At 36.1% G+C, this 22,533-nt stretch overlaps 1 protein-coding gene across 5 annotated transcripts in view; it reads right to left on the bottom strand.

Moving 5' to 3' along the window:
* LOC115439771 (putative polypeptide N-acetylgalactosaminyltransferase 9) overlaps positions 1-22,533 on the bottom strand; it is a 230,197-nt gene that overhangs the window by 132,326 nt on the left and 75,338 nt on the right. The window contains exon 1 of one of the 5 annotated variants that reach the window (XM_037438706.1): positions 9,166-9,188. The exons of the other annotated variants lie outside the window; for them this stretch is intronic. The gene's annotated coding sequence lies outside the window, so the exon portion shown is untranslated. Of the gene's footprint in view, positions 1-9,165; positions 9,189-22,533 lie in introns of those variants that run through there. 5 annotated transcript variants of the gene reach the window in all.

Here is a 22,533-nt window from a genome sequence, read left to right as displayed (position 1 = left end):
GACTTTGCACCAGGGAACGGAGCGAAATGGTCAGTTTCGTAACCATAATAAAATCCGTTTTTTTTTTTTTTTAATATCTAACATTCGCATAAACATAAGAAATCACTATCGATTCAATGTAAAAGCGTTTCCAGACGACTCGAACCGAATGCATGGTGCGTGTTTCATACCCATTCAAGCGCGTCAACATTCATTACGATATACATCGAAAAATAACGCCACCTAATGTAAATATACAGGGACAGCCACGTATGAAATAGTGGAACCTCCCCCCTCTCCTACCACCTCCATGACTAAATTGAGCAACACACCTGAAGTGTAAACAAATAAAAAGCAATAGCTGTGTAATCATAGCAATTTTTTTTTAATGTGTAAGTTGACAAAGTTCACGCCATTATCCACGAAGACGTAGACAGATGTGCAATCAGGGTAGGTACCCGCTTTTCGCCTGCGTATACCATCCTCTGATGTAATAGGGGGCGATTCATGCTGACACTGAGCAGAAAAACAACATATCACTGTCCATCTCGGAAATCGAACCTGGGACCCCAGACCTGTATCGTACCGCGCAGGCAATACGTTTACACTACCAAGGCAATAAATATACTGAAACTTAATTTAACTCGCACTAATCAAATTCACCAATAACATTCCCTATAGTTGCAACACTCATTAGCTGTATCAGCTGTTGCACGTGCATAAAGGTCAATAGCCATACAGCATAGCGCTAAGGGTCCACAGTGACACGCATCGTCAATCGGGGGTCTAGTTGGACCTCAAGGGTCAAAGGTCTGCTCGCGGTGAAAGTGAGGATGCTTTCGCTACTCGCCTCGACGCTCCGTCGTGTCACCCGCACGATGTCACAAATGTACAAGTGCAAAGAAAAGTGTTCACGATGGATGGAAATATATTTATTTATTAATACTGCCACATTGTACGTATTATAATAACAGTTCTCATAGGTAGACTAGAATTAAAATAGTATTATAGTCATTGATACGTACGACAAGTACGGCGTACGTAACATTCTCCACAAGATACCATTTCTATTGTAGAAATGTTTATGTTTCCTTTATATTTTAAAGATATTCAAATCCTCATAGACTATCAGAGATAACAAGTTAATCTTAAAGCAGGAAACAAGTTACTAAATTTTAAACCCTTATACCCAATTAAACAACAAATAATATTATTCAAATCTATTTCTTAAGAAGTAAAACTTTTAGTAAACTTTAAACTCTTACACCCAATTAAACTTTAAACAATATTATTTGATTTACAAATCCAAGTCTATTTCTTAGAAAGTAAAACTTGTATCGACCAAGATGTCTATCAACTTAATGATATATTAAAATTTCCGTCCACAACTATACATCGACAGCGACCGGTCCAAAACCGTGAATCAGCCGAGATGAATCGCACCACGAACCCCACAAAAGAACACGAATGCACAAAGCTCCACAATAGGTGTCGTACAACGGTTTGCCTCCGAGACGGAGCGAAATAATCAGCCCGCCTGAATACTGCGCATCGGAAACGAACACCGGGAACAAAATATTGCTGAATGTTTGAAGTTGATTAGGATTAAAATTTCGTACAGCACAATCATATTAAAGTCGTGGCTTAGCTGTTTCTAGACATACTTATACAATGCGAAGAGGTTTCCGTCATCATGACTTGATAAAGTATTGAGGTTATAGATATGATTTTAGAAATTCAAGTACCCACTTATTACTAACAATTATGAATACAGAAAAATATATTTCGATGTTTTGTGTTTAAATCATGAACGAAAGAAATCGCTTGTTCCGTGTTAGGCACTGGAACTATTTTTTTTTTATACGAACTTGGCTTAGTGACCCCGCTGCACCTGATTATAAGTGGAGAGGGGTCCAATAGAATGTCGATTGATGATAGATGATTACTCCTCGGCAGTCGACACAATTATGCCGGCCTGTAGAAACCGGATATACACAGGCTGATCCCGGCCGCGACACTTACGTGGGCCACTATGGCGGTTTTAACACCTGGTGTACGGTGGTCGCTATCCGGGCGGATATAAAATATATCCTGCCACTTATTGCAAGCAATTATGAATGAAGAAAAATAACTCAATGTCATGTGTTTATTAAATAATGAAACAAGAAAATCGCTTGCTTAATGTTAGACACTGGTGCTGGAACGCTTTTATGTAGTTAAATCACTACACGAGCAAATAGGTCGTAATTATAAGCGCCGCGACTGAGCTTGTCGCTTCGAGACATAGTTGTTAATTCTCACAATACCCATTAATTATTCAGGACAGAAAATCCTTTGTCAATGACTGCCGCTTGGCGACACAAAAGTGATCTCGCGAGAGAGTACCTTGTAAGTGCAAATCTAACCACAACAAAAGACAGTATTTAATTAATCGATAAACTTAGAATAAAGAAAACAAATCTTGAAAAAAGAAATAAAGAAAAGAGGTTAGGTAGCTATGAAACTTCGATAATAATAATCATAGGAAAACACATTCAAAACAACTAAAATATTTTAAAACCTCCGGCACTACAACTTGAAATGCCCAGTATATTAAAGGAGAATGCCCATTTTTGTATGAGAGTTGGGCTATGCTTGCGTCTGTACAAAACCTTCACAAAACTATGGGGAATATATCCTAATTTTTATACAAATTGAAAACAATTAGATATTCGATGGGAGTTCGGAGTAATCAGAATTTTTATAGGGCGGTTATTTTGAGGTTAAGTATGGACTGCAATAATGTAAGGTAGAAAGTACCTACGTGTCTGATTAAGCTCAATATTGCAGTACCTACTGGTTATTGCTATAAGCGATTAGTGGACGGTCTTTTCACCTAGCTTTAATCGCCCTCATAAGCAACTGATAGGTCCTAAAATATCTGATAAGACGAAACTCCAATAAAAATTCTAACATATTATGGCGGAATATTAGTTTTTTCACGGAGCATACATATGTTACCTGACCTTTTGTGTATATGTTTTTCTGACTTACGACTTATTCTATTAAATGGATTACCTAATTTTAATAGAGGTATATATATATTTTCACCTACCATTATCTCACTCTAATATGGCGTCAACACATATTGTAGAATTGATCCAGCTTAGTTTTTATGGCCGGCCTCATGCCTGACGCCAACCCTATTTGGAGAATTCCGATCCCAGGCAACTCATGTAAAAATACCGAGATAAAATGTTCCTTGGCCTGGAAATCGAACCCAGGAACTCACTTCACAGCTTGATTAGGCTAATAGTTATTTATCATAGGGAAAGAAAAAATAAAACCAGAAATACGAAATCCGATGCATATTTTTATATAGATGTATATTTTTAATAGAGGTATATATATATTCTTGGCATCCCAAAATAAAAACAAGAATTTAATATAGCCGCAGCACGGTTATATACACTCCTGAAGTGAGTGAATGACTTCTTGCAGCGCTGGTCGGGTCATGCCATGTTGTTGTTGTCTGTGAACCTCTCTATTAGCTGATCTCCAGCAGGCAGCATAAATTCATTTCAGCCTTGAAACCTAAAATATAATGTAGAAGTTGAGTAAACATGCTCAGATTATTATTATTGTTAAACTGTTGTTTTTAACTTTGGCAAAATATTTCCGACAATGTGGGTATGTTAATAATAATCTACATAACTTACAAACTGGACAGCTCGTCCAAGGAATATACTTGTCTTTGCTGTGGCGCCGCAAAGGTGCAGTCAATACACCGCCGGGATATGCCGTCTCGATTAACTGTCCTGGGTCTAGGCTCTAGACGACATTGTGTTGCTTACTAAAAGCCTTCCGTCTCAAAGTTCGAAACGCACACTATACACGATGTTTTTTAAAAGAGGATTTTTCAACTCAACATTAAAATACACTCCGATCTTTAGTAAGATAAAATATATTAAAATATTTTAATGATTTAACATTCAAACAAATCTAAAATGTCAAAATGTCATTAATTTCTGTTGCCAGTGTAATAAAAATCTGTACCCATATATTCATTAATTAAAAATAAAGTCCAGACATGTTTTAGCCGACTATTGTATTTCTGTCAATGCAAATACAAGTCGCTATTTGTTTGTTTTGGAACAATTAATATTTTCTCTTTTTTTACCCGCTATTTGGAGTTTGGTCATAATTATTAAGTAAAATATATTATTTTATAACAATATATTTGAGATGAATAATATATTTAATACATATATTATAGATTCAAGTACGGGCACATTTATTGTACATAATATTTACTTTTTTATTCCATTTAAAAAGGGAATTTGTTATGAATTGGTATCAATTCGCCATATTGGCAGTACATTATCCGGTGTTTCATTTGCAACAATTAAACAACTTTTTTTTTCATATCTTTTAAACCCCATTCGCTTATGACTGAAATAAATACAAATGAAGTAATAATTAAAATGATGATTTTTCGTGAATATTTGGTTAAGACGCATGACTGACGCAAAGATAGCCTGGTTTTGGGCATTGTCCTTTACTTTCCGATGTCCCAACACATTCACGTGCCCTATTTCGCTGTACAGACAAAAATCTAGAAACAGCTTGTTGGTCTGGAGAGTATAATTTTAGAGTTCATATTAAGGGGCCCACGGCAATGAGTGCTCCTTGGCTAATACGATCCTAATAAGACCCAATTAGCTTACCTCGTCACGGATCTGAGGTGACTACTTAAGTCCTTTCTTCACTGAATTAAAAAGTGTCAGTATAGCGTGTTTGTAAGATTATTTTGTAATTCTTAGAGTACGAATTGTATTGATTGGTATAAATGTATTTCTGCGTATCGTTTCTGTTAATTTTATTACGCATTTTGTTACTGATGTAAACATAAATCGTAGGCTATATAGAATTACTTTTTAAGAAAAAAACAATATTTATAACGTTCATAGTAAAACGAGACATGAATTAAGAAACCGTTACACAGCGTCTCAACCAGAATTCATTCTTAGAGTCCATTACAATCAATGCATTCGCCCAAATTGATCTTTGAAAGGAAATCTTTTACAAAGTACCTTGTGTCAGTCATTGTCAATGTTCGAACGGCAGTATGAAAGGGTTTGAATGCAGACATCGTTCATCTAAAAATAAACTCTTAAACGACCGAACCAAACGGGTTGTGATGTTTCATTTCTTTGGAGGATTCTTTGGATGCAATGTACACATCGATTAAAACGGTGTTCGACGATAGTGTAATTATAGCCGACATTACGCTGCAGTTAAATGTAACGTGAGAACTTTATTGTACCTGTTCTTGGCACTTTTCATTAGCTACTTTATCGTTATTATCACCAATATTTTCAATATTGTTACATTATTTTGTAACTATAAAAATATTTCACGTTTTAATTAGCACATTAACATGCTATTTTCTACGAACTTATACTATAATTAGGTTCAGAATTCTATATCCAAGATAACCCGATTTTATTTGTCATGGTGACTAATTTCTATAGAAAAAAATATGATATACAATCAATAGGAGATTTGCAAAACGCCAAAAAGACGTATGTTTGTGTTATCGTTTCAAAAAAAAATTAATTATACTGATGAAATATTTACATAAACAATTAAAGAATGTTTCCCTACTGTTTATTTTATACAGATTTATTTACGGAAAATAAACAAAACGCACTGTATATATAATTGACGTATATATCTCCCTTTAGTATGTATACGAGGTGGATTTTTAAAATGCTTCATGCTCACGGGGCGGAATGGTAATGTAGGCTGATGAAAGATGCAAAATTTAAAAACGTCGGGAGAAGATAATAATATAAATAGCCGCGATAAAATCCGTAAAGAGTTCAATAACTAACATTCGCGTAACCATAAGAAATCAAAAGTGTTAATTTTGATTGTCAACTGACTCGAAGATTGATCAAGCAACGGCAGCCCATCTCCCCCTTTTGACGAGCGCCTGCACTTTAGTTTTCCATGACTCTATTAGTGATTTATCCATTAATTCAAGGGTCATCTTCGCTCCGTTTACATCCGTTGCACGGGGGGTTTCAAACAATTGATCGTATCAAATCTTGTACTTGTAAGTACTGCGTAGAGACTTTTTAATTTAAAAAAAAAGTCACCGTGTTTGATGCACCGTTATAAAGTTCGTTATAACCTTTTATTAAATCAGTGTTGAAATAAAACTATTTTCGGATATTTTCTCGGTTTTTATATATTGATAATGAAATAAGATTATTTACCGCATTTTTTCCCAGTTTTTATATGTCAATGTGTATTACTTGATGATTTCTTATGTTTAAATTCGCGTAAACATAAAAAATCATCACTGAACTTATTCCAGAGTACGAGGAGATAGATGACTCGAGTGTCATATATCAAAAATGCTAATCATTTATTCATTGCTCTTACAAACTTAAGAGTGACACGTTACATAGAAATGTCATTAATGGTAATGAACGTGAACGTAATGTCGAGCAATCTTCACAAGGAGGTAAATTAGATGCGCACATTAACAAAATGGAAATGGAAACATCCATTCTCCTAATATTATGAAAAATAACGTTCGCAAACTTTAAACTAATGCGTAGCACGAAACGTGAGAGATTTATTATTGAGAAAGTCGAAAAAACTTGTCTACCGAAAGAGAGAAAAAACAGGTGCTATTATAAAAGTTTTTATTTCACGACATAATAAGTCGGTCTACTTTACAATAAAATTTATAGAATATTTTTTTTTCTAGCTTTTGCTCGCGGCTTCGCCCGCGTGAGAGTTTTCCGGAATAAAAGTCCCGCTATATATTTTCCCGGGACAGAAAGTAAACCTTCCCAGGGTCTTAAACTATCTCCATACCAAATTTCATAAAAATCCGTTCAGTAGATTTTGAGAAAATCGATAACAGACAGACAGACAGAAAAGGGAACTTCATTTTATGTATGTATATTGTATAGATATATTTTGTACGGCAATCTAGTTAACTACCATCAATAACTCCCCAGCGTCAGCTGCTTTCAACTATTCTAATTCGTTTTATCTTTTACCAAGTCGTTAGGTCACTCTAACATCAATAATTCTGGTTTATGTACTTTCTAGCTACTCATAATTTCGCCCTAATTTTACTTCTCGGTAGATGCTTATGAGTACAGTATATTTTTATACACTATTTTACTTATGCTCTGGTTTCCAAGCGATTTTAAAACTTATATCTTCAAGTATAATTCAAAGTTTCATGAAATTAACGTTCAATTGTATCTTCGCGGATCCGTTGCATCTTTTCAAGCAACTAATTATTTGAGTTACTTAAATCATTATAACATTGTCCGTTCCTTAACCAAATAAATAACTAAAAAATAAAAAGCCTTTCAATTCTTGCCACACAAGTTATAGAATCGAAACATTCATTGCAATTAAAATTTCAATAAAATATAAAGAACACAGAAATTCATTCATACCGTGTTAAAACTATATTATACCTTATATTATACCATACTTATTTTGGTGAATATATAAATTTTATTAATCTAAATTACTATTTGTTTCATCATCCCCTACCAAAATTAATATCTAATGCTGCATTAAAATACTTTGCTTCTTCTTGTTAAATTTACGTTTTCTTGACTACGCTGTTATCAAGCAAACATAATTAAACTCCAACTAGCTGCAAACCTTGAGCAACAGCTAGCCTGTTTAATCACATATTCATTAGTGTAAACAACACTTCACAACTCTGTGTATAGTGGAAAGTTAAAACTAAAGTTTAAAGTGCAAACGACGAGTCCCGAGATTTCTTTGAGTTAGACACGATTTCTACGGTCAATGTGTGTCGCGCGATATATTGGTGAAAAGGGACGCTGAAGTGAACAGAGCCAAGGCATGGAGAAAGGCAATGGATTTTCGTTATGTGAAAAGTTTTTCTTTATGGGAAACAGTTTTGGGAGGAGAATGCGGTGTGCGGCTTACATACGGCTGGAGGTAGTTCAACAAAGTTTTATATCCAAAGATTTATTATATTTTTGTACAGATTTGCAATGGTTTGTCGAATTTATATTTATCAAGCATCCATTTTTAAACAAAAAGAAAGAGTTTACCAATTCGACGTGTATTTTTAAATGCTTACTTTAAACACAATACTACCATCATGTTCACCAATTACAAGACAAAGATGCCTCGCACGGATTAGGCATGTAACTGAACAATGATTACCAAAACTAAATTAAAACAACACACATCGGAATTAAAAACAATCACCGAAGTATTGAAAATACGATCAGCACCCACGGACGGCAACAATGATGAGAAATTGCGCAACAAAATAATTTGGCGAACAAAAGGTCGGGACGTAATAAGTGCACACACAACAATGAATGCATTCATCATAATTTAACGTCAATGAAAACATCCCGCCGGCTGCGAACATTGAATTGGATATGATTGTGAAACTAAACCTGTCAGCCGAGTCCTAATTGTAACACCGCATAAAGCGCAAGCACTTGTAACGTTTAAACTTACTTTTGAAGTACAATACATGCGAGCCTAAGGGTAATGCGCAGTAGGTACAAGTTTGCTAGTTAACGCAGCAGGTAATTGTAAATTTTAGCTATCGACGTTTAAGATTAATAAAGGAGTTATTGTCTTTACTTTTTTTATAATTTACAAAAATTGACATAAGATCTGGTTGTAGTGAGCTAGTGAAATATTACACATGATTTTAATGTTTCATCGAATTATAGTTAAGAAAATGTATTCTATAATAAAATATAAAGAACAATTTTTGAAATTTTACGTATTAAGATGTTTGCTATTCCTTCACGGTGTAAAGTTTGAATCGATCGCGAACAAACTTAACACGGGGCTAATACGTGACTAGAATTTGCTTCTAACAAAAAGTTTCGCCGCGAAATATGGTTCAATATGATAAAAATATGACGCTTCAAAATTATCTAACCCAAATCGCTCGTGTTCCATCCCAAAGAATTATGACTATCGAGATCCATTCATATTTATGCACAGGGCATTATTTGTTGGGGTACGCGCAGGGAAATTTCGAAAATATAGAGGGGTACAAAAAATTATAGACTTACAACTTTCGAGAATTAGCATGTCCCCAAAAAAGAAGTGACAAAAAGAGGCCCGTTTATACAAAACATCATGTATGTAGGTACTTACCAGATTGTTGTATGTAACAAGTTTCAATCATTAGCTTTCTTCATATAAAGAAATTTATATTTATATGCACTACACATCCTTCCAGCATTAATAGTCTTTTATAATCTTGTAAAAGGCGGAAACATTAATGGCCAAACGCAATAAAATTTCTATAATAAATGCAAACAACAAACCGACAAACGAAGGAATCAAAGTACATTTAATAGAAGACGCCGATGAAAACTACAAACTCGTTTGACCGCTTTGATTCCTTGCAAGAAACAACTAAAAACTCGTACACGGAACGATTGTTGATATTTCGACATATCGTATGGAACGCGATAAAAATATATGCAAATATGGGCTCACACATGCGTACAAATGTGAAATTGAAACAGTCAATATGTGTACAAAATTGCTCATGTGAGATGGCAATATTGTGATAAATTAAACATTCAGCATTTACCTGTATCCCTTTAATAACGTTATTAATTAATTAAAAGCCGTCTAACAATGCTATAACATGTATGAACATTAAAGCGTATAATCTTCATTCTGACTATCTCGGTGTCGTAGTTGTACTGCATACGCGGTACTACAGTATTCTTATGTCCCGGGATTGAATCCCGGGTCGGGCTAAGTAATATTTAGATTTTACTGCCCAATATCAACTCGGAGTCTGGAATTGGTACCCGATATGGCGATAGGCTCGCCCCCTATCACACCATGGGACGGTACACAGTTGGCGAAAAGTGGGTGCCGTGGTTGCGCCTCTGCATACCCCTTCGGGGATAAATGCGTGATGTGTGTGTGTGTGTGTCAAATGAAGTCCTTAATGATCCTTAATAAGTCCAAATCAACTTAGATGAACGGCGGTCTTAAGTCTCCGATATCTATTATCCCCCTTATTCATAGACGTTTTTATCGAACGATCGAGTAAGGCTGTGATAACAAGTCTGTTTCTCAGTGCTGACGGCATGGCAGTCTTCGCAGTGCGTAGACGTTGGGCCGTTGTGATTGGCTAATATTGAAATACAACAATAATAACCAATCACAACGGCCCTATGTCTATTTCTCAGTGCCGTTGGGCACTGAGAAACAGGCTTGTTATCACAGCTTTACTCCGTCCTTAGATAAAAAACGTTTATGAATAAGGGGGTATATGTTTTGTTAGCTGGTTAAGTTGTCAAAGCGTAAACATTACAGCGTAGTTTTTATACAAAGGCAACGAACTCGTGTTACACCTACTAGCGACTCAAATACAAACAAATTACAAAAGTGGACGTGAAGTTTTACACATGCCAAAATGATGGGACGACGATCAGCTTTCAAAAATATAATTTTCAATATACATAATACATATAATATCGCGGGGCACACACACGCGTCTTTTATCCCCTAAGGGGTATACCTACCTTTTTTTTTGTTTTCGCGGAGAAAGTACCTTATTACTACCACCCAGCTTTTGTAGGGGGCAAATGAGCGGTTATATTGGGGTTACCGTGCCTTACGACCCGGCGTTGAGCCGCCCGGATTTGATTTTGACCTTCGGACGCCCGCCGGGGCTTCAGTCCCTAAATCTCTATACAACTCAAGGCATACCAACTACCTAAGGGGTACTGCTATCCGATCTAGCCTACGCTAACCAATGCATCAACTTTCCGCGATATGTAATCCGTTCCATGATATGATTGGGTGGGAGCCTATCGCCATATCAGGCAAAAATTCAGACACCGCGCCGATACTAAGCAGAAAAAGCCTAAATCACTTTGCCCGATCCGAGATTCGAACCCGAGACCTCAGAGCTATATTATTATTATATAATAGGAAAAAAAAACAGTTAAATTACGTGGAAAATAATGTCAAATAACATACTCAAATGTGTTTATTGAACTCGAACAAATTTTATTGCATAGCAACAACCAATTCGACTCATGAACCACACAATAATGTATGTAAATTATGCCCGACAAAAACCAAAAAAAAAACTCGACGGCCCGTTAACTATTTTTAATAGAAAACCGACCCAAACCTATGTCAATGTACGGGGATCACTTCCGACCAATGCGAAGATGCCTCATCGACATTAACTTTGGGTAACGGTATGCATATTTAACAGGCCCCTAACACGGCATACGTAATGTGAGGATGAAAAGAACTTGTTAATTCATTAGCTTGTATGGGAACAGCTCTGATTTAAACATGTGCGTTCGAAATTCAAACGCCTCATAATAACAGTATCTCGTTTTTATATAAATATGTAAATGTTTGCGCCTTCGACAGCGTAAAAAATAGGTATTATTCAATTTCATTTTAAATATGTTTACATGAATTCGTTAAATGTATTATTTTTAAAATATTTTGCTAACATATTAATCCGTTAAAATACAATATTAGATATGTAAAAAACAACTAAAAATAAATGTATTGATTGCAATAAATTTGAAGAAATGTAACTATAAAAGAGATAATTCAATAATAAGTTTAAGTAATTTTTAAAATTAGAATCAGGATTCAACCCGGATACTTTATGATAATAAATAGATACGATAACACGAATCGATTAAATAAATTAATTAAATAAAATTTAATTACTGAATAGGAAACAAATTTCTCGAAATAATCAAATGTATAAGTAATAAATCTGATTGTATCAAAGAAATACATTGTTTTGAACAAAAAAAGTCTAATACCTATGTCATCATGAATTGTAAATTATCAGATAAAGTAAAATAAAAATTGCCAAAGCACAAACGTCACTACAGTGAAAGAAATAAGGGTTGTCACAACATAAACGTCATAAATTTTTCTTATAATAACTTTACTTGCTTATAATGACTCACTGTCAACGAAGTAACCGTATTTGAAATTTATAAAGACAATCCTGTGAGCTTGACATGCATACCTGGAACAATGAAAAATAGTCTTTATAATAAATAATATAAAGGTTGATCAAAAGATATAATCTTTCACTTAACTTCATTTTCAATGAACGATCCCAATCTCTTTTTTCGATCTATCTCAAAAAATACCAATCAGATTAATTGTGACATGCTCACCAATGAGTTATTTTGATTAGTTCATTCTCGGAATCGGATTGAAGATTGAGATTGGGATCGTTTATTGAAAACGGCTGATGAATGGATTGATCTCAAAAATAGACCAATCAGATTATTTTTTTCCGACATGTTTTCAAATGAGTTATTGTGATTGGCTCATTCTCGGAATCGGATTCAAGATTGAGATGGGGATAGTTTATTAAAAACGGCTGATGAATTGAGCATTGAGAATTTAATGAAAGGATTGAAACGCTATAATATTTCTTTTCGCGAAAAATACCAACATTAGACAATCGTTTTAAACTTAAAAGCGATTAACTCAACAGTTTATTATTTTAATTATTTAGTCTTATATAATGTACAACTGCTTGGGTTTCCTCAATAAAATAAAAAAATAATAATTAAAAGTACATATAAAGTAATAGTTTTATTTCATTCGTAATATTTAATTTATTAGTCGATAAAATAATAAATAATATGAAGAATGCATTTTTTTGTATTATATAGGTATCATTGATTAAATATTGTAATAGTTTAGTAATTATTGAGACATTATAAAAAAAATTGTATTTTTCAGATCTCTGGTGTGATATGTTAATAAAGCCATATGCTTGTGTTAAAATCAGATATTCTTTTTAATAAGTAATTATTTTGACGCGGATACTATGGAAACAATACTATTTAAGACTGAGATAATGCAAAAAACCTGCTTTATTGTGATCGAGCCACAAGTATCATAATTGTTTAATCATTGTAAAATAATAAGGTTGAAAATCTATACCGTATTTACAAAACCGGACCACGCTTTATTGACATCATATAGAACACAATAGGCTATGTCGTAATATGTATATTAAATTACAACAGCATTTCAAATAATGTAAACAAACTAATATTTACTCCATATTGTCACAACAAGCTGCCATATTACACAAAAAAATCTATATTACTCCAATATTATCAATAACGTAACCCTTAAATACACACACACACACACACACGCACACGCACACGCACACGCACACGCACACGCACACGCACACGCACACGCACACGCACACGCACACGCACACGCACACGCACACGCACACGCACACGCACACGCACACGCACACGCACACGCACACGCACACGCACACGCACACGCACACGCACACGCACACGCACACGCACACGCACACGCACACGCACACGCACACGCACACGCACACGCACACGCACACGCACACGCACACGCACACGCACACGCACACGCACACGCACACGCACACGCACACGCACACGCACACGCACACGCACACGCACACGCACACGCACACGCACACGCACACGCACACGCACACGCACACGCACACGCACACGCACACGCACACGCACACGCACACGCACTGTTAGACGATTATTGTAAACGCAATATAAAACGAGCACGTCACTAATGACGTTTTCATAAAATAGAACGTCACTAGTTTTTTTTTCCCCCGCTCTCTCTCTGTCTGTGCCCATGGCCCTTGTAACACTGTGTAAATATATATCTCTGTTCATCCTGGAATTCCTGTTTCGTTTTATTTATAAACCATCAGGTTATGGGCCCAGGATATAAATTAAATAAGTACATCGAAGAATTTCGCACGAAAAGCTGGTACCGGCAAAATCATAACCTCCTACGTAAATACGGCGGCGTGGTATCAACATAATGGCGTCGAATGCAAGTACAAATTTCATTTGTATAGAAAAGTTAAAAAGGCATCGACAATTATAGTTCGTGGAAATACATGATGCGAATGCTTTTGATTCAAGAGGAATTGTGGGAATGTGTCGAACAAGAGAATTGTACTGACACAAAGAAGCAACAAAAGGCTTTTGGCGCGTATTGCGTTGTCGGTACAATCGTCAGTCATTCCGCATATTCGTACAGCTACGACGGCACGTGAGGCATGGAATAGCTTGTCGAAAGCATATGAAGACAGAGGGCTGTGTCGCAGGCTAGGACTCCTCAGAACATCGTTCGGGATCAAACTGCAAGAGTGTGCAAACATGGAGGCCTACATTAATAAAATAACAGAAATGGCACAACAACTCAGCGAGATAGGTTCACCTTTAGAAGACGACTTTATTGCTATAATTATGTTGAGTGGACTTACGAGTGATTACGATCCGTTAATAATGGCTATCGAAAATTCAAATTTAAAAATATGTAGCCAAATCGTTAAAGGAAAATTATTGCAAGAAAATATTAGAAGGAACGAAAACAATGAACCTGTTTCTGCCTTATTTGTCAAGAAACAACCAAAATGTTACAGGTGTAAGAAGGTAGGACACTTTATTAAGGATTGTCCTAAGTCCGGACACAAAAAGGGTATGAAGGCCAATACGGGCACATCCAAAGCCTTACTGACTGCCCTGTCAACATATAATGTCAAGCCTGGTTCGTGGTACATAGACAGTGGTGCTACAAGGCATATGTGTTGTGACAAAAGTGTTATGAGTAATTTTGTTGATGATGAAAAGCCAGTAGAAGTAAGTGTAGCTAACGGTGATAAATTATTCACTGCCGGAAGAGGTTGTGTTAGTGTGCATATGAAAAATGGTAATTTAAAGACAATAAGTAATGTTTACTATGTACCTAACTTGACGGCTAACTTGCTATCTGTAAGTGCCATGATAAGCAAGGGATTTAAGGTTGTGTTTAGTTCTGGCAGTTGTAAAATTTATGATAAGCAAATTGTAATAGCTACAGGAACTCTGTGTGAAGGTGTCTATCGACTGGACACTTTAGAGTTAGGTAATTTCAATTGTAATTTTACCATAAAACCCCATGCACCCATTAGTGTTGTAGAGACTGTGTGTGAGCCACTTGGTAGTAAGGCAGGCTGCACTGCAATGCCTGCTGTCACAGAAAAGGTAGAGGCTTCGCAACAGGTATGGCATCGTCGCCTTGCACATCTCAATCATCGCAGTATGGAATTGTTGAGAAAAGGTATGGTCTCAGGAATATATTATAATAATAGTAACTTTGATAAATGTGTGTCATGTATTGAGGGAAAGCAAACTCGTACATCCTTTCCTAAAAACTCATTCAATAGAGCTACAGAAGTTCTAGAGTTGGTTCACACTGACTTGTGTGGTCCAATGCCCATAACATCATTCAGTGGAGCTAAATATTTTATAACCTTCATAGATGATTACTCTAGAAGAACTTTTATTTATTTTTTGAAAAATAAGTATGAAGTTTTTGATACATTTAAAGCTTGGAAAGTTCTAGTAGAAAACCAGACTAACAAGAAATTAAAAATTATAAGGAGCGATAACGGGACTGAATATTGCAATTTTAAGTTTCAGAATCTTCTTAGAGAGTGTGGTATAAAGCACCAGACAACAGTACCAAATTGTCCTCAACAAAATGGAGTTGCTGAGCGTGCTAATAGGACTATAATGGAGAAGGCACGCTGTATGCTTCATGAAGCAGGTCTTGGACAGAAATATTGGGCGGAAGCTGTGAACACAGCTGTTTACCTCAAGAATCGTTCACCCACTATTGCTGTCAAGGGGTGCACTCCAGAGGAGAAGTGGACAAATAATAAGGTATCAATTTCACATTTGCGTATTTTTGGGTGTATTGCCTATGCACATGTACAAAATCGTACTAAGTTGGAACCCAAGGCTAAGAAGTATATATTTGTTGGCTATTGTGAAGACACAAAGGGGTACAGGTTGTTAGACCCTGAATGTCCCAAAATATGTAAAAAGGCTAGAGATGTGACATTTTTAGAAAATAATTTTGTGTCAAATGATGATAATCATAAGTTGTTTACACAAGTAAATTTAAATGTGAACAATGATATAGAACCTCCTACAGAATCATCTACTGAGGAAAATATCTCTGATGAGGTTAATTCTGATGACACAACTATAAATCAGCATGAGCAGAGATATAATGTGACAGTAAATGATCCTGACTCCGAGGGGGAGAGCTATTATTCAAATGATGCTGCGGACGAGTCTTATATTCCAGACATGGAAGAAGCGTCAACCTCGAGTTCATACTCTGAACATGCAAGTGATAGCGATTCCATGTTGGCTCATCTCGTCAGAGACATGTCCTGTACCAATGACCCCGATGAACCACAGACAGTGCAACAGGCGCTAAAAGGTCCAGAAGCAAATGATTGGAAACAAGCTATGCAAGATGAGTATAACTCTTTCATTGTCAATAAGTGCTGGACTCTGACCGATCGAGTTAGTGGTCAGACACCTGTAAAATGTAAATGGATTTTTAAAAGGAAATTGGGTGTAGATGGTAAGCTTAAATATAAAGCTAGATTAGTAGCCAAAGGGTTTTCACAAAAATTTGGTATAAACTACAATGAGACATTTTCCCCTGTTGTTAGATATTCGAGTATTAGAGCACTTTTAGCTATAGCTGCTAGATATGATATGAATATTCAACATCTAGATGTTAAAACAGCCTTTCTCAATGGCGACCTTCAGGAATTAGTTTTTATGGAACAACCAGAAGGTTTCACCATAAAAGGAAGTAAGAATAAAGTTTATAAACTTAATAAAGCTATATATGGCTTAAAACAAGCTGCTAAAGCTTGGTATGAGAAAATTAATAAAGTTTTGTGTTGCAAATTAAATTTTAAAAGGTCTGCATTAGAACCATGTGTCTATTATAAGCATAGTAATGATCAACTTATTCTGATAGCCCTGTATGTTGATGACATCTTATTGATGTCAACACCTAACACATGTAAAGAAATAATTGATATCAAAAATAAACTCAAAAGTGAGTTTGAAATAACAGATTTAGGACCACCACAGAATATTCTTGGAATGAGAATCTGTAAATATAAAAACAAAATTACTTTAGACCAGACAAATTATATTGAAAAAGTTTTAAAAAGGTTTCAAATGGAAGATTGCAAGCCTGCTTCAACCCCTATGGAATCTGGGGAAAAGCTTGAAAGATCAAACAACTGTAACAATGTAAAGTTTGACTATAGGAGTTTAGTAGGATCACTCATGTACATTGCAGTGGTTTCACGACCAGACATTACACATTCTGTTAGCTATCTAAGCCAGTTTAATGATTCCTATGATGAAACACATTGGAAGTCAGCTAAGAGAGTACTTCGCTATCTCAAAGGCACAAAAGATTTATGTTTAAATTTTCATAATGGTAATTTATCAATTACAGGATATGCAGATGCTGACTGGGGAAGGGATCAAAAGGATAGAAAATCCTATACTGGTTATGTCTTTCAGATTGGTACATGTAATGTTTCCTGGGAAAGCAGGAAGCAGAGAACGGTAGCCTTGTCAAGCGCAGAGGCTGAGTATATGGCTCTCTCTGACAGTTGTAAGGAGGCTATATTCCTTCGTAATTTTCTGCATGAAGTATTGGGTGTATTGTGTAAAGTTACAATCTTTAATGACAATCAGTCAGCTCAGAAATTATGTAAAAATACTATATTTCATGCCAGAACTAAACACATTGATATTCGTCATCACTTTATAAGGGAACATGTTTGTAATGGTACTATTGATGTTAAATATTTATGTACAAATGATATGTTGGCAGATTTACTCACTAAGCCATTGTCAAAAGAATTGCATAATAAATTTCTGAACCAATTAATGGTATAATGTTAATTGTAAACTTAAAATGTTCATTGTACTGCATTGTGCAAGTAATGTTTCATGTTTGTGTATTTCGCAAAATGTATAACATGTTTTTATTATTGGTTTAAGGGCCAGTGTTAGACGATTATTGTAAACGCAATATAAAACGAGCACGTCACTAATGACGTTTTCATAAAATAGAACGTCACTAGTTTTTTTTTCCCCCGCTCTCTCTCTGTCTGTGCCCATGGCCCTTGTAACACTGTGTAAATATATATCTCTGTTCATCCTGGAATTCCTGTTTCGTTTTATTTATAAACCATCACGCACACGCACACGCACACGCACACGCACACGCACACGCACACGCACACGCACACGCACACGCACACGCACACGCACACGCACACGCACACGCACACGCACACGCACACGCACACGCACACGCACACGCACACGCACACGCACACGCACACGCACACGCACACGCACACGCACACGCACACGCACACGCACACGCACACGCACACGCACACGCACACGCACACGCACACGCACACGCACACGCACACGCACACGCACACGCACACGCACACGCACACGCACACGCACACGCACACGCACACGCACACGCACACGCACACGCACACACACACACACACACACACACACACACACACACACACACACAACATCACGCATTTATCCCCGAAGAGGTATGCAGAGACGCAAGCACAGCACCCACTTTTCGCCAAGTGTGTTCCGTCTACGGATTGCAATCCGGTACAAACTTAAATCCGGCCGCATTCAGCCGGAATCACGAGAATTCCGCCGGATCGGCCGGATCCGGGTTGGTATTTTGGGTGTTCAACATAGCGCATATTTCTAACTTCATGGCATAATATAAGGAATAATCTACGGGGAAAAATAGAAACGATTTTGTGCGAAAATCAACTCTTATTTATTTATAATTATTATCAGTCAGTTATTATATAATAATCAGTTTCAAAGATTACAAACAACAGTGAATTATTTATGGTTTAAATTAAGTTGAACCCGTTTATAAAAACTAAATTAAATCAACATCATATTCTTCTATAATCCAAATTAAAATTTTCAAAATCAACAGCTTATGGATACTATACCCATGCATTCATTACAGCACAGATCACTTTTCTTGTTGGAAATATGCTCTTAGAAAACAAATTGTATTAATAGTATCATCCTTTAGCCTACTTCTCAAGGAACTGCAAATATAACCAGCAGCCGAAAAAGCCCTTTCAGCTTCAACACTGGTTGGTTTCACTAAAGTCAAAAAGTCATATATTAGAGTCAGTATTTCCCTCTATCTCCTTCAGTTTCATAAGCGCTCATTTCTTTCTTAAGTATTTTTTCTTAAGTTTTTTAGTACTTTCGCACGGTTTTGATAAGAGAAATTACGTTTTTCTTAATATATCGGAACCGGCCACCGGATCCGGTTATATTGTTGGATCCGGTAGGCAACGAAACGTACCGGATCCGCCGGACCGGATTGCAATCCCTAGTTCCGTCCCATGATAGGAGGCGAGCATATCGCCATATCGGCACAAATTCTAGACTTCGAGCTGATACTGAGCAGAAAAACCCAAATATCACTGCCCGACCCAGGATTGGAACCCAAGACCCCAGAGCGCTGTCGTGCCGCGCATGAAGTATAACTACGCCACCGAGGTAGTCATATACATTTTAATACAATACAGCTATTTTAATTATACCTAGCAAGGCGTAATAGTATGCAGTAATATATAAACTTACATTTATAATGTTAACGTCACACCCCAGCGATTACAACCTACAGCGATGATGTGGTGGACGAGGGAAAAATCATTATGCTCGTCGCAAATTACACACACCAACAGTGAATAACTATTATCATGATGACTTCCAGGTGTGTTGCAGTTTTTACGGCGAGGGCTTGCGTAAACTGACGATTAAAAACTTATTCATGCATCAATTACCTTTAAGAATTCGAAACATCTTAGTATGCAGTTTAATTAGCGTCGTATGTTTGTAAATTTGATATGCTTATCGTAATACTAGCGACCCGCCCCGGCTTCGCACGGGTGCAATATTTCTCCACTATTTAATGGATGTTATTATACATATAAACCTTCCTCTTGAATCACTCTATCCATTTAAAAAAAACGCCTCAAAATCCGTTGCGTAGTTTTAAAGATTTAAGCATACATAGAAAGCGACTTTGTTTTATACTATGTAGTGATTACGTTTATTATTTTATAGAAACAAATGCTGCGCCTGGTGGTAGGTTATATTTTATGTCCATCCAGATAGTGACCACCGTACACAAGGTGTTAAAACCCGCCATAGTGGCCCAAGTACGTAGTGTGTTCAAAAAGTATCGCGAATTTTGAATTTTCGCGGGTTACATATATTCGAATTTCGATTTTTTTGTGGCGTTATGTTGGTACATATGTGTCTCACTTATGCTGACAAGTAAGTAAGTACTCGTAAGTGTTGCTTTCCGGGATCAGCCTTATATATCCGGTTCCAACAGGCCGGCATAATTGTGTCGTCTGTCGAGGGTAATCATCTCTCGTCAGTCGACATTCTATTGGACCCCACACCACTTACCATCAGGTGCAGCGGGGTCACTTTGCTTGTAATCGTATAAAAAAATGCACAATTTTCATCGTCTGAAAGCGACGTAATATAAGGCCAATAAAGATGTCTTTTATACAATATTTCCTTACTATAATAATAATAATAATAAACGTTTATTATCAAAAGCTAAGTAATATTGACATCACTATACAGCGAGTCTTGAACTAAGCTTAGCTTGTATCTCAAGACTCTAACTCTTTCTATATCATCAATACCTTAACTAATATCTACATAATTTACGTTTTCATTTACCACACCAATTGCACTTGCAACGTCTAACTCCACAACCAGATCAAGATCTCGACCGTCGACCGGTTCTAGTGTTTCTGCGGATTGGAAATCTTTATTAATGAGTCCAGCTGTTTGTCTGAACACGACGCGGTCATTGGCAGTGGCCTTGGACACGGCTCTGCACCGAATTCGGACCAAATGAAACGCGTAATGGTTTCGTTTGACCGTTTATGTCAATACCGACATTATTTTCATTATCTGTCGAGCAATCTGTTCTGATTTTCGTTTCGGAAACGTGCGACTCTGTTTGCTACAGTTGACGTAATATAGATAATTTTCTTTGTTGTGGCTTTATATAATTAAATACTATTTTATAATGCCTATTTTTTTTTTCATAATTTTATTTTGACTTCTTTGTAGTCTGCTATGGCCTTTTCAAAGCAGAATATGACTATTTTAAACAATAAAACGATTTGATTATTTAACATATTCGTAGTTATTGTTAAATACTATTTTATATTGCCATTTTTCCATTAATTTATTTTGTCATTTTTGTATTCTGCTATTAATTTTTCAAAGCAATATGTTATTATGATATAGAGTAAAGACATTTTATTATTTAAACTATAACAGTTTGTTATTGTAAAGGCTACTTACTGTATTTGGTTATTTGTACATTTCTTTATTTACGTACCAACTGTAGCCGTGTTTTCCCAAAATTATTGGTATAGGCACATATCCATCTCCTCATAGTATTGCAGCGAAGACTTTTTTACGTTAAGGTTCAATTAATGTGGCACATTCTTCAGTAGAGATCATTAATCAATAAAATGGTCGAATCATATAGTTAATCTAAGCTAATTAATATAAATAATATTCCAAAATAGAACAACAGTTTTTTTATATTTAAACATACTATAAAAGACGATGACAGTTAAATAAATCCCAAAGGAACGCTACACTAACACAATCTAAAATGCACCCTCGTTCATTAGACCAACACGACGCACCAGACTCCAAACCTCTTTCAGTTATTAAAGGAGGTCAGATCTCAGCAGCGGTACATATATGGGAAGACCATGTCGGCGTCATTGATAATGCCAACGTGGATTTAAAACCATTCTCCGCAGAAAATCACCTAAAGTAAGTAGAGTAAGTTATCATAATTAAGGTTACACAGAAATTCGACGTAAAACAAATTTTGAATGGCAATCTCGATGGTCATGAACAACATTAGTATTGTCGACATTAAGTAAATAAAACAGTGAAACAGAAAAGACAATGTACGCTATTACAAAATAGGTAATCATTACTAAATCTATTGCGCTGTCGAACCTAGTTCAATATTTACTCACACTCCATATAAGGGTAAGTGTACGCATGAAACATTACAAAAGACATGCTAAAAACGTTCGAAGTTAACACGATACATTTTGTAAATATGCGTTACAATTAAGAACTACTTTTGAACCATCATAATGTAACTACGCGCCCGTTCCAACCGACGGAGCAAAGAAAGGAGTACACAAAGTGATTGCATTAATTTTACTTTTGCACGTGAAATTTAAGAATTTCGATGTTCAGCATCCGCGAGGAGATTTTAATTACGAATATCGTATTTTTTAATTTTACTATTCGACAATGAGTCTCGTCGTTCAGATGGTAGGGTACAATTACCAGACTACTGGAAAGTGAAGGGAAGCTAAATGCTCAATGAGAAGCATTCTTCAATACGTTTTAACTTCATAAAGTCTTTTTATGTAGCCAGTCGTAATTTTGTGTAAATGGCCGATATTAATTATGACATAACTACAGT

This window comes from Manduca sexta, chromosome 14 (assembly GCF_014839805.1).
Source record: "Manduca sexta isolate Smith_Timp_Sample1 chromosome 14, JHU_Msex_v1.0, whole genome shotgun sequence".
NCBI classification, from domain to species: Eukaryota; Metazoa; Arthropoda; class Insecta; order Lepidoptera; family Sphingidae; genus Manduca; species Manduca sexta.
The sequence above is the reverse complement of the archived record's forward strand: the minus strand, read 5'-3'. Positions and strand labels throughout refer to the sequence as shown.